Below are 14438 nucleotides of genomic sequence, written 5' to 3' on the forward strand. Positions count from 1 at the left end.
TCCTCCGGACACAGAGGACCCTCTCTGGTGAGGGTCCGTGACCTGCTTCAGGGAGAAGGGGCGGCCGGGGAACTTTCCCGCTCTGGCGCCGTCGGGACCTCCTTCGGGTGGAGACATTTGCACGTCGAGGCGCCGTATTGGGGCAGCGTGTCCTGAGCCCCGTCACTTCCTTACTTCCGTGAGCCGGGTCAGGTGGCATATACCAGATGACAGAGGCAAATTCTCATGCAGGTCACGCGGTGATGGAAGATAAATGTGTATTCACACTTGTCCCCCCCTTGTCCCTGGGGGGCGCGTTCCAGGACCCCAGGTGGATGCCGGAAACCACAGGTGGTACCGACCCTGTATGTACGGCGTTTTTTCTCGTACACACACCGGTGGTAAGTTTAACTTATAAATCAGGCACAGTAAGAGATTAATAGCAACAACGAATAAGATAGAACGATTATGAGGATATCCTGTGATAAAAGTTCTGGGACCCTGGTGTCTGTGTCTCTGAAAACACAGTACCCTCCTGCACTCACCGCTCCTGTGACGGAGGGAGGTAGAAATGCCCACGGGACGGGGCGGAGGGAGGGGAGTGATGCAGGTGCGTGGGGTCGCGTTAGGGTGCACTGACTTGTGACCACGTGTCAGACGAGGGTCGTCTGCGGCCGGCCGGCAGGATGCGGGGCCGCTGGCCGTGTATATATTTGTAGTGACAGGTGCAGTGATGAGAGTGTGGCGTGGGGAGTGAGCAGGACCCGCGTGCCCTGGCCCCTCGGGGAAGACCCTGCTGAAGAGGTGACGTTTCGCTGACCTCTGAGGGACAGCACCGTCGGGCGTAGGGGGGGGGGGTCGCTTTCCCTTCCACACAACAGGTCATTCTGGCCCGAGGCCCAGCATCTTGTCCGTGCATCCCGTTTTGTTCCTCAGCTTTCGCTGTCTGGAGTCTGTCTGTGGACTTCCCAATTAAATGCCGCCCGCAGGAACACGGGTTGTGGGATTAACCCCCAAACCCTCGTTGGGAAAGGCTGATCGTTTCGTAGCTTCCCTCAGGAGCCAGTTAGGACTTGGATGTTTTCATTTTAGCCCAATCGCTCTTTTTTGTTTGTTTGTTTGTTTCCAGGTTTTTGTTTTGTTTTTTACTATTTTTTATAGCCCAATCGCTCTTAAATCCACGTCTGTTTCCTGTTTCCGCCGCGTGATGACACGTTTCATCAGCAGTCGCCTCTTGGATTCTTGGGACTCATTTGTGGGGTGGTGGCCCTCAGCGTGGCCTGGCGCCCCACCAGTCACCAGAGGGGAGGACAGGAAAGAGGCAGCTGTGAAGGAGGGAGCACGGCGTGGGGGCATTCACCGCCCTGGAGCGTGCCCCGGGGTGGGGGGGATGCCACATGGTCTTCCTGACAAACAGGTGTATTTCCATCAACCTGGTGCCACCCCCTCCCTCCCAGTTCTGATCGATCATCCCCAAAGCCTGCTGGGATGACTGCATTCACGATGGCCCTCCCATGATTTTACGGACGTCAGTGATGGAAACAAGAATCATGGCGCTTCAATCAATGCTGTTGAACACGAGGGAGGCGGGAGTGCCACGCAGGACGGCGGGTGCTGGCCTGTGGCCTCTTGGTGTGAGAAGGCTGGTTAAGATCCGCAGAAGCTCAGGACCGCGGTCAAATAAGAAAAAGAAATGTCTCCATCTTTTAATAGCCATCAGCATAAATCATTACTTTAAGTTTTTTTTTTTTTTTTTTTCAAGTGCTCTGGGAGCAGTTTAAGGGAAGCCGCTGAGATAGACCCATCTTGGGGGTGTTTGTTGGACTCTTGAGTCGGCCTCGTTCTCTGAGAGTCGGAGCCGTCCATGCTTTGCCTACAAGGCACACCTGATTGGTGTGGTTGGACTGGGGCGGGCACTGACCTGGGCTCAGCCAGTCGGACCCCGCGGCTCTTGTTTGCTTCTGTCTGAAGGTGCAGGAGGGTCTCGGGCGGCGGAGTCGCTGAGAGAAGCGGGCAGAGGAGGAAAGGAGAGGGGCGGCAGTGAGGACGGACCCCCGAATCCTGCAAGGCGCTGGGCCCTTTGTCCCCTGCGCCTAACTCGGGGGCCGACCGCGTGTAAGGAAGCCTCGAAGGCTGGGGTCTGTCCACGCTCGAGTGCTGCACAGAAACATGTCGTTTGAGTGGAAGGTGCTCTTTTCATAAGAGGGAACTCTTGGCGGCTGGGACGGTGCCACCTGTGGGTGCATTACGCCGATTTTCACCTGAAAGGCGGCTCGTAATTCCTACGCGCTTTGGTTGGGTTTAATGTTTTCCTGTCTTCTAATGGACAGTAATTGAAATGGATTTATTATCTAAATTATTCCTTAGTTCAGGATATCACTTAGAAAAATGGGACCATAAAACGAGATCCTCGGCGGTGAGAAGTAATCGGTGGGAGCCCCTGAGTGTTAGGGCAACCCTCCTCCAGCCCCAGTCTTTCCTGTGGAATGTAAAGTAGTTTTTCAAATTTGGAAAATTTATTATGTTATAAATTGGATTTAATATCTTTCTTTACCCGATTTAGAAAAATTGTCAGGAGAAAATAGGTGTGACTTTACAGGCGATTTCAGACTCGGATACCCTTACAAGGGACTGGATCCCCAGGAGCATTGGCCTGGGCCACGGGCCCTGGGATTCCTTCCTGTCCCATCACCCGGATCATGTCTCCGTTCGGGCTGCAGAGCCTGCTGAGGCCTGGGGCTGTCCCACCTGCTGCCTGCGGGGCTCGGGGTCAGGACAGTCCCAGCTTCTTCATCCCCCTTGGGCCTTTCTCTCTCCGCACGCACAGGCCGGTGGGGAGACGCCCAGGACACTCGCACACTGAGTCCGCCTCCGAAACGTAGGCCAGATTATTCTAGCTGTTCATTTAACGTCTGATAAATGCCTGGGGTCTGTGTACTGAGCAGGCCACACATCCCACGGACCCAAAAGTTAAATCACGGAATCACTCGTTTCTAGGCGCCTCCCGCGTGGGAGAAGTCAAACCAGCGTCATCATAAACTAATCTCTGGAGAGGAGACGGGGTCCCAAGTGCAGCAGAGGCAGGACGAGGGTTCCCCAGCTGTGTGGGGGGTGGGGTTGGCCATGACAAAGAGGAAGCTGGGCGAGCTTACACGGGGATGCACTTGGGAAGAAGGTACACACGCGTGTGTGCGCACATGGTGGGGAGGCGGGTCGTTGAGAATTGCAGTCAAGTACAGTGTGAGAAAGATGGGGTCGGGGGCCGGGTAGCTGGGAGCACCGGAAGGGGTGGGCCCGGGGGCCGGGGACTGGGACCTGGGGGCGGGGAGCTGGGGGCCAGGGATGGGAGGCCGGAGGCCAGGGACTGGGACCTGGGGGCAGGGAGCTGGGGGCCAGGGATGGAGGGCCGGGGACTGGGACCTGGGGGAGGGGAACTGGGGGGGCCAGGGAGCCAGGGAGGGGGTGTCTGGGGCCCGGGGGCAGGGGACTTGGACCTGGGGGTGGGGAGCGGGGTGGGGGCTGGGACCTGGAGGCGGGGAGCTGGGGGCTAGGGATGGGGGGGCCGGGGGCCGGGGACTGGGACCTGGGGACGGGGAGCCCGGTCGGGGGCTGGGACCTGGAGGCAGGGAGCTGGGGGCTAGGGATGGGGGGCCGGGGGCCAGGGACTGGGACCTGGGGGCGGGGAGCCGTGGTGGGGGCTGGGACCTGGAGGCGGGGGCTGGGGCTGGGCGGGGGCCAGATGACACCAACTTTCATGCCCTGTGAAGGAGCACAGATCTTATCCTGCAGAGCCGTAGAAATCCAAATGTTCGTAGCCTTGTGGCCAGGGTTAGGGCCAAGGAAAGTCCAGCTGTCTGTCTCCCAAGAAGTGTGAGATGGTGTCACGATTTCCTGGGGTTCAGGATTTAACCTTCGAGTTCTGGGGATCTCAGGACAAAGTTATCCTAGGCAAATTCTGGAGATGTGTGCATAAAACCGGAATTCTGCTTTGTTAATTCAGTGAGAGGTGGGGCAACACTAGCGAGCACACTGTCCCCAGGCGGACAGACCTACCGGTCGAGGTCGGTGGGGGGGGGCTGGTGAGCACAGACAGTGGCAGGCAGGACAGGCACATGTGAGGTGGGCGGGCTCACGTGCCCCCAACAGACACCGTCAGACCACCGGGATGAGGGCCGTTCCCTGGAACCCAGCACCCACCTTAGGGGTGCCTTTCCAGGAGGTCTGCAGCTCTCGAGGCTTTCTCTGCCCCGGACAGGGCTGGCTTGGGTCGAGCTTGGGCCGAGTCCCAAATCGTGCGTGGACTGGCGAGTCAGCCAAACTTACAGATCTCCATTTTTCCGTTACAGTGTTCAGACGTCCCTCAAGGTTAGAGTCAGAGCCCTGCAGCTGGGGCGACACCTTCTCTCCTTCGGGGAACCGCAGTCCCTTATCACCACCTGGGTGTCGTAGACCCAGCGGGAGAGGAGGAGACTCCCACCCATCTCCATGACTCCTCAGGACCGCCTTCCCAGGATGTGCGGGTGGAGGCTGTTGGAGCTCCTGCCTGTCGCTGGGTCTTCACTTCAGTTGGTTACACTTCTTCATGGGGACGCCAGCTGGGCCCAAAGCCAGCCCTCCGGGTGGGAGCGTCTGTGTTCTTGCGGGACCCACCTGCTCCCCACGCATACCCGCCACCCTGTCCCTCAGAAGCCAGCCTGCTCTTGACTGTCACAGCCCAAGTCTTGATGACCCAGCAGTGGGGGCTTAGCTTTCCCTGGCTCTTTTGCCCCCAAGGGAGAATCTAGTTATTTTGACAATTACTTTATCTCATCTGAGGACCCACATTTAAAAACTGTAAAAATGTTAAAATTCAACACACTTCTCTGACCAAGTCATGCTGACTCTGCAGTTACCTGTTTGTATTTTCAATCCCAAACTCTCTGGATGGATCCTAAACATACATGGTATCACTTTTGTTTCTCTTTTTCAAGGCGGAAAAAGCCACATTTTATAGGGAACCTCCTCACATCCTGGCTGGTACCTGCCTAACTTTATTGCCAAGTTTAGATGGTCCCAAACAGAACTTTAATGATCAATGGAACGGTTGGCTTTGGCCTGGGCTGCGTTTAAGAGAAGTCATTACACCGGGAGTCTTTCTCCTTTTTCATGGAAACATTCACAGCGTCATCTCCCCCTTGCATTGACTTTAACCTTGGCCGATGCTTTCTGCCTGCTTAAGCAGGCACCCTCACCCACTATGATGTCACAGCTCATTCATCAGGCAGGCCAGCTTGCGTGAGATCAGAATGGGTGGGAATGCCAGTGTCCCTGGCTGAGTCACCAGGGGTTTTATCACTGCGGCCACGCAAGCATGAGGCTATGGTGTTTCCGCTGAATTTAACACGCTCCACAGCCTCCAAGGTGCTCACGATGGCGGGTGCTCCGAGGGAAGGAGGTGGCCTGCCACTCCTGTCACTGGGGGCAGTTGGGGATGGGGGGGGCTGGAATATCTGTGCTCAGCCCTAGTGATGACTGCACATGGTCACATCCGTCACATGCCAATCACAGGATTGTTGTGAAGGTCAAGTGGGTTAAGAGATGGGAGAGCTGTATTGTTCAGGCTTCTGTACAGAAACAACCAATAGGATGTGAATATCTGCATGTACATTTACACACACACACACACACACACACACACCAGGGTTGGAGGCAGAGGGAGGGAGAGAGAGAGAGAGAGAGAGAGAGAGATTGATTGGTTCCACCATAGTACCTGTCCTTTCTAACATCAGTGAAGGAGCCATAGAACTAGGAAGGTCTTAGAGATAAGATCCAACTACTTTGACAAATGGGGAAACTGAGGCCTGAGGGCTGAGCTGACCTACGGTGAGTGAGAGGAGCAGGATGTACCTGGGTCCGTACGCGCCAGTGGAACACTGGAGCTGGCCTTTATCATGAGCTAGGAGACCACTCCAGCAACACAAAATAAGGACCAAGGAAGCTTCTAGAAGCACAGGGGCCATACAAGAGATGACTAGGCTTCAAGTCCATCTACAAATTGGCACTTTCAGCCCTTTGGGATGGGAGTAAGCAGGGAGATAGATACAGATGTACATGTAAGCTTTTCTGTATATTGCTAGATTTATTTTTAAAAAATTGTAACTCCTGCTTCTACGAACAGTGAAGGGAACACCCTTTCCCCAAATCTTTGCCATCATAGTTGATTGCAATTCCTTGCATTTTGGACACTGTCTTTTTTTATCTCCTTCTATGAAGAATATTTAATGATTTTATATCACCTGTGCCTTCTCCTCCAATGTAATTATATTACTATTTTCACTTTAATCAATAAATAGTATTTTTTTTGGCACGAAGGTATCTTACATTTTCATTTTAACCAGTATTTATGGTTTCTGCTTTGATGTCAGTCTTAGAAAGCCTTTCTCCACTTGTAGATTATAGAAATAGTCATCTAATTAGTTCCATTTCTGTTCTTATTTCCCTCCTTTCATCTGTAGTCCACCTGTATTAGTGTAAGATGTGAGATATGGGTCAGACATAATTTTTTTCTAAATAGCAATACAGTTGTTCTAAAAACCATTTCTTACTAGGTCATCTTCACTATGGTGATTTCAAATGCCTCCTTTATTATATATTTAATTTCCGTATATGCTGCGATCTATTTTTGGATTCTGTTTTGTTCTGTTTATGCATATAATTATTTCCTCCACCTGTTCTAGACCATTATGCTCATTTGTTTTAGTATCTGGTGGTACAAGTCTCCCGAATTCCCTCCATAGATAGACTCATATATGAGTCCTCATCAGTTGTGAAGTATAATTTTCAAATTTTGAAAATGATCTTATTAAGATTCAGATGGAAATTGTGTTATTAATTTAGGGAGAACTGACATATTACAATGCTGAATTTTTCAATTAAGGGACAAAACGTGTATTCTCCTATTTAAGTTTCTTTTATGTCTCTGAGTGGCATTTATTGTTTATTGTGTAATGGAATGCCTCAGTTGGGGCAGGAGGGATTCGCCAGGGCTTGAGTGTGTGTGTGTGTGCGTGTGTGTGGTGTGTGTGCACGTGTGGTGCATGTATATGCGTGGACAAAATATACTGCCGCTTGTGTTTCTGTATGGGTGATTCGAAGGCCGCCGTGGAGGACACCTGTCTGTTCAGTGACTGATGCCGCTGGGTTCGGCCCCCACGTGGGCAGAATTAGGTCTCGGAGCGAAGGACAGCCGTCGTTGGACGCGTCACTTCAGCTTCTCTTGGAACGCAGAGGTGGGGAGGGGTGCGCTGTGCAGGGGTCCAGGGTCTTCTGGGAGGAAACCAACACCTTGACCTTTTCTTTCCTGGTTCTGGACCTGGGGGGACCCGGGGCTCAACAGGCGGGCGCGGCAGTAGACCAAGGGCCGGGGAGTCGGGTCCCCGCAGTCCCTTCCTCCCGTGGACGTGAAGGTGTGGACACAGCAGAGAGCTGGCGGTGGTCTGGAGGAGGACGGCGGGAACGCGGCAGTGAGTCTGGGAGGGAAAGTACAACCACACAAGCCCGGCCGGGCTCCCCGCAGGCAGACCTGCCCCTGTGGGAAGGGCCGCGGTTTGGGGATCCCGGGGCTGGCCCTGTGGTGTTCTGGGTCGGCTCTGTTCCTGGTTTTGGGGAGTCTGGAAAGCTAGAGCTGCCTTCCCAAGACGCTCCTGCCCCCGGGTGTGGCTGGAGTGCCCCGTGGCAGCCGCCCCTGCCTGGACGCCCTCCCTGCCTGCCTGCTGGCGCGAGCTAGAGGCCTCTGTGGCCTTGGACCCGGACGATGTCACACGAGGAGCATAGCAGGGCTGACTAGCCAGCCTGGGCCCTGGAGAGACCTCGTGCCTCAGTCGTCCAGCTGCTGACTCTGTCTGGGATGTGACACGAGAGGAGAGAAGCTGCTATCGTGCTGGTCCCACTGTGTTTTTGGGTCGTGGTCGGTCACCTCATCAGCCACGGGGGCCTGCAAGTGCGTTCTGCTGGAATAAATTGGCTCAGTGGCCAGGTGGCCGGCGGGAAGAGCCGGATGTTGTCGGCGGACATGCGGTGACCTCGCCAGCCTGCGTTGAGACTTTCGGCAGGATGACCGCTGGTGATAACCTGGGGCGTGGAGGGGGGGCCGTGGCTCGTGGGGCCCCCGGGTCCAGGGGAGGCCGTCTTAGGAAAACACAAGTCTTGGTACATGTTGGCTCTTTGTTTTTTTTTTTTTTTTTAATTTTTTTTTTTTAACGTTTATTTATTTTTGAGACAGAGAGAGACAGAGCATGAATGGGGGAGGGTCAGAGAGAGGGAGACACAGAATCTGAAACAGGCTCCGGGCTCTGAGCTGTCAGCACAGGGGCCCGATGCGGGGCTCGAACTCACAGACCGTGAGACCGTGACCTGAGCCGAAGTAGGCGCTCAACTGACTGAGCCACCCAGGCGCCCCACACGTTGGCTCTTTGTGACCCCTCCGCAGATGGGGACACAGGCAGAGCTCAGGACCCAGCGGCCGGTGCGCAGGCCCACGTGGACGGGACCGGAGGCTCCGGGGCCACCGGTGCGGTGACCGGAGGCTCTCGCGCTGACCAAAGCGAATGACTCACTTGTTGCAGATGGGTTTGTCAACTCTCGAAAAATGTAACGTGGTTTTCACTTTTTTGTGGGCCGTATGAATTGCACACGTCTCTGCGGCTGTGATTGCTTCGTATGCCGTCTTCTGTTGGGCTGCAAGCTTCTCACCAGCGAGTGCGGTGGTTGCCGAGGACCGCCCCCCCCCCCCCCCCCGCCATAGATCCTGCTTGGAATTTGCAGAACTTCTCAACCCTGTGGCTTGATGACATCTTCCAGAAGCTTCTGGACAGTGGGGTGTCATCGCTTCACACCGTGCGTTTTTCGTGTTGTGTGAGCCTTCTCCTTGTGGAGCGTGGTGTCTTCCCTGGGCCCTCTCTTGTCTCTGTGCTGCAGTGTAGATGCCCTGCCCACCTTCCCTCCACTGCCCTCCACTGTGATGCCCTCCAGGTGATGGTTCCTTCCACTGAGCATCACCTGCTGGTCGGCTACTCTTCTGAGCTCCTAACTTCCGTTCCCGTGTTGTTCGGCCCTAAACTTTCCGTTTGGCTCTTAACAGACTTACTTCAGTTCTCTGATGAGACTATCCTTTCCTTCATCATTTCTCCGTCATTTCCTTGTACGGATTATTCATAACTATTTTAAGTTCCTTACCTGATAATTTAAATATTTGGTTCAAATCTGGGTCTCTTTCTATTGGCTTGTTTTTCCTTGACTTGGGGTTAAACGGCCCTGTCTCTTTGCCTGCAGGGGATTTCCCCCCTTAAGGCTGCCCGTTGGGCACAAACGAGTGGGAAGCCTGATGTCGTCCTCTCCCAGACACGTCTACACCATCTCCTCTGGGAATCACGTGGGTGTGATGGCCTCTTTGGGTCGTGGGCTGGCCTCCCTCAAGGCGGGGTGAGAATCGCCCTTGCGTCACTCCTCACAGGTGTTCCCACTGAAAGCCAGTGGTGACGGCCGGCCTTCTCCACCACCTGTCCTTGCCGCCGGTCCCGGATTTCTTAGCAACCAGCCGCAACTTCGCTACGTGTCCTGGGGCTTTCTTTTGACCTTAGGGCTCCCTGCCTTCGCAGCATCGGGACCCAGCACACGATTTCCCTTCTCGCCGGGGCCCTGGTCCCTCACGCCTCCAGCGGATCCCTCCATCCGTGTGAGACGCTACACCCAGGAGAGTTCTCTGCCTCTCGGCGTGGCCTTTGGGCTGGCCTGTGTTTAGGTCCACAACCTTGCCCTGGGCCAGAATCAGCAAATGCCTCGAAGGGAGAGGCTGCCGGACGTCCGCTCACCTCCCGTGCGATCTCCCCTCTCCGCCATCTTGTTCCTGAGTCCTTGTTGCCCCAGTGGCTCTCCATTGCTTTCACACAGAATTTCTCTTCCCCCAGAGTCTCTTCCCCTAGATTCCTCCTGTCGGCAGGAACAGTGGTTTGCCATAAGCTACTTTATCATGGCTGGAAGGGAAGTCTGCTGTGGGTTTTTGTTTCTATTTTGGGGGGGCTGGAGCTGGGAATCAGGTTCAGGAAGTTTCTATTTTGTGTATCATGTGAACAGCATGGATGATTGCCAATTTTATAAGATGACTTTTCTGAATCCACAGAGGAGATCATTCCCTTTGTTAGTCTGTTAATGTGATAGGTTGCCTGATTAGATAATCTCGTGTTGAACCAGTTTACATTTTTAAGTGAAATCCTACTTTGCCGTAGGAACTTATCTCTCTATACACTGTTGATCCACTAATATTTTATTTGGAATTGTTCAGGATCAAAAGGAGGAGTGGTATATGATTGCTCTTGTGAGGTGCTCTCTGGCTTTGTTCTGAATGCTTTGCTGTTATGAGATGAGCCAGACACCGTGCTTGGATCTCGGCCCGCGCGAGCTTTTCTACTCTGCTGCCTGAGACTCTGGATCGTTGTGGTGTGGCTATTTCCAGACCCGACTTCCAGCAAGCCTGTGGCTTTGGTCCTACCCCCAGCTTTATTTACATGGTGAGCTGCCTTTGGTTCATAGAGCTAGTTAGCTGATTTTGAGCTTGGTCGTGTCTTTTTTTGTTTTTGTTTTGTTTTTGCCTGGTAGATTTTATCCATCGTGTTAAGTGGTTGGGGCCGAGAGGGTTTGTCAAAAACTGCCTCTATGATGACATCTTGGCTAGAAGCCTCCAAAAGATACTCATTGATTGTTTAATGTTTTCAACTTTTTTCTTTGGGAAAATTTCAAACACAGATGGAAGTTTTAAGACTGCTATAAGGGACACCCACACAGAGGGACGCCTTCCTGAAATACTGGAATGTAGATTTCAGGCTTTATGTCATACCTAAGTACATCCAAGAGGATCTTTTAGAGCTTTGGAATAGCCAACCTTTGAGGGATCGCAGACATCATTTTGCAGCTCTCCTCATCTCCCTGACGATTATTATCTATAACTGTTTTCTAACTGCTCACAGATGGTGATCATAGAAAAGGGGACATTCCTAAAATCACGGTGAGGCCAAGAGTCCCTTTGATTCCTGATGCTGTAGGTCTTGTTGACGACAGATTAGGGCCACGTTTCTCAGGTTTCTCCTGTTTCCTTCCCCCAGAGACTTCATCTTTTATTGGTTTCTCTTCAGCTAACAAATAAATATTTCAAGTTGCTAAAATGTTTTACTAATGTATTTTCTTGGGTCCATACTCTGACATTGGTAGGCCTATCACACCCACTCATGAAATGTGTTGGATATAGAATCACGTGAGCATGCGATTCACAAAAATATGCTCTGAGAACAATGCCATAGCATTGGGAAGGAAACGATGAATTTAGTATCAACAAATTAAAAGCAATTTTACATTCAGATTATTGACCGAGATGCATTTTCAAGTTTCTCACATTTAGGTTTTTTTATTCTAAAGTTTTTTATAAAAGCAAAGCTTTACACTTTTTTGATTCCGATTACAAAACTACCTGCTTTATTATTCATTTGCTTCTTGAATATCTGTTTTGGAAGAGGAGTCGAATGCAACTTGTATTCATATAGTGCGTGTTTTCTGGTATCCTGTGTAATGAATAGGAAGGGACTTTGACTTTGCCACCTATGTGTCCACATTGCCTGGGCGGGGAGGGCGCGTGGATCTGAGTTCACAGATTGCTGAACCAGATCAGTAACCCAGGCCCGACCTCAAGTCTCCTTGAGAGGTGGTCAAAACAAATACCCATTGACTTAAATCACATTAGTGGGTTCCAGTAGCTGGGCTGGAGTGTCCATACACAAACACGGTCCAAAAAAAAAAAACAAAACAAAAACTTCCTTCCTATGTAAGGAAGAATGGGCATGTGGATCGGGGCTTACTCTTTTTCCAGGAACTTCTCCTCTTGTGTGTTGGCATGATACATTGCATACATGCCCTGTGTCTTCACTCCTTCTCCAATGCATGGTTCATCATGTGAACTTGCTTTCCCCCACTACAAGTCCGATGTACCTCCTTGCCCTTGACTTTGGGTTCATGTGACTTGCTTTGGCCGGTAGGTACGATGGTGTGCAGTTATAGGCCAGCACTCAGAGGCCTGTGCGTTTTGTTCACTCTCCTGCTCCCGTCTCTGCTCAGCCCCGCTGGCTGGTTGTTCCTAGAAAGAGACACATGAAGCAGAGCTGAGTTGTAGCTGGGCCCGGCCTGGATCAGCTGACCTGCTAGCGCGAATGAGCCACACACACACTTATTTCGCGCCCCTGACGTTTGTGGTTGTTTATTACACAACACTATTGTTTTTTTTTTTTTGTTTTTTTTTTTAATTTTTTTTTTCAACATTTTTAATTTATTTTTGGGACAGAGAGAGACAGAGCATGAACGGGGGAGGGGCAGAGAGAGAGGGAGACACAGAATCGGAAACAGGCTCCGGGCTCCGAGCCATCGGCCCAGAGCCCGACGCGGGGCTCGAACTCACGGACCGCGAGATCGTGACCTGGCTGAAGTCGGACGCCTAACCGACTGCGCCACCCAGGCGCCCCTACACAACACTATTGTGCCTGTAGGTAACTCTTAAACGTTGTCAGCGGCTAAAGAAGTCTTGAGTCACACAAAATGTGGTCTTCAACAACGACATATGCTTTCTTTTGTTTTTGTTTTTTTTTGGACCGTGTTTGTGTAAAAATAGTCCAAGAGCTGTTGGCCCAGTGTTCTTTCTGTTACATCCAGTCATTCTTAAATAATGAAAAAAGCTGAAGGCCCCACATTTGTGTGCCGTATATGCTAAGTGAAAGGTTCAGACAACCTCCCCTCCTGGGGTTGGTCCATATACCAAGGCACTTGCAGCATTTTCTAAGTTTCAGTATTTAAATGGTACCAGATCGGCTCTGTGCTGATTCACGAGTCCCCAGATTTTCTCTGAGAAATGGCAGGTCTGCAGGAACTCGTGTGTTCATAGGCACAAGATGTCACTCTTGTGCTTACTGTGCAGATAACATTCTTGTTGAAATTTTAATGCCTTTAATGGTTTGCCTTTTTAGCCCAGAGTGAACTAATCAGACAGCCCGTGCTGGGACATAAATCTTGGCGTATTCCTGGGGAACTGCAGGTGAAATGAATCAAGGAATTTCTTTTTCAATCAACTCTTCAATCATCCCTTTTAGTCACGTAGAAAATATGGTCTATGCTGTATTTACAGTTTGATGGTAAGGAGATGCTTAACATCACTGTAGGAGATTAAAAATGACAAGTTATATGGTGAAGAGTGTGAAAAGGTGTTTACACTGACATGTAATATCTAGGTTGATCTACAACTCAATAATAGATACCATAAATCTAATAGCAGGCCCGTGGGGCCGAGCATTGGATAAGTTAACATGGTGGGTCAGTGTGTTCAAATGGCACATGTCCCGCGTGGAGGAAGGTGATTATTACCCATCAACCATCGGTCGGATGCATGGGTGAGCTGCTTGACATCCCTTTCCTCGGTGTGGGCTGGCAGCACGCCTCTTCCTCCCTCCACATTCACTATTCCTGAGTTTTGTATGTGGATCGTGTCTGATACCCATTTGGTCTTGGCTTTCAAAGGATTAAAATATGTTTTCCTGATTTATGTAAATGGTAAATAAACCAAAGAAAACTGTGTTTTTATTTTGCCTCTGGTCCCAAACACATTCCAATTATTTCAAGAGACTCGTAGATAGCAAATGTTTTTAGACTTTATTTAAAAAATGAAACTTTTGGGGTGCCTGGGTGGCTCAGTCGGTTAAGCGTCTGACTTCAGCCCAGGTCACGATCTCACGGTCCGTGAGTTTGAGTCCCGCGTCGGGCTCTGTGCTGATGGCTCAGAGCCTGGAACCTGCTTCTGATTCTGTGTCTCCCTCTCTCTCTGACCTTCCCCCGTTCATGCTCTGTCTCTGTCTCAAAAGTAAAATAAACGTTTAAAAAAAATTAAAAAAAAAATGAAACTTTTATATATTATGTAAAACATTCGGTGTAAAAACTTGACAGACACAAGATTATTGAAATGAAATGTAAAGGCTGGGCGCCTGGGTGGCTCAGTAGGTTGAGCATCTGACTTCGGCTCAGGTCATGATCTCATGGTTTGTGAGTTCCAGCCCTGCGTTGGGCTCTGTGCTGACAGCTCGGAGTCTGGAGCCTGCTTCGGATTCCGTGTCTCCCTCTCTCTCTGCCCCCCCACCCCGCTTGTGCATTGTCTCTCTCTCTCTCTTAAAAATAAATGGGTATTTAAAAAAAATTAAATGTAAAGTAAAAAATGAGTTCATTCTGAGAAAAAGCCTGAAGAGCTCACCTATAAGTTTATGCTTTGGACTTGTAGGGGCCATTTTGCCCCGTTTCTCTACCAAACAAGAACAAAAAGCCTGTGAAGCAAAATCAACTTTACCTGTGCTGGTACACACACCTGTACACATGCACACCGAGTGCATTCTCTAGTTTTCCAC

This window comes from Neofelis nebulosa, chromosome 4 (genome assembly GCF_028018385.1).
Source record: "Neofelis nebulosa isolate mNeoNeb1 chromosome 4, mNeoNeb1.pri, whole genome shotgun sequence".
Taxonomy (NCBI): Eukaryota; Metazoa; Chordata; class Mammalia; order Carnivora; family Felidae; genus Neofelis; species Neofelis nebulosa.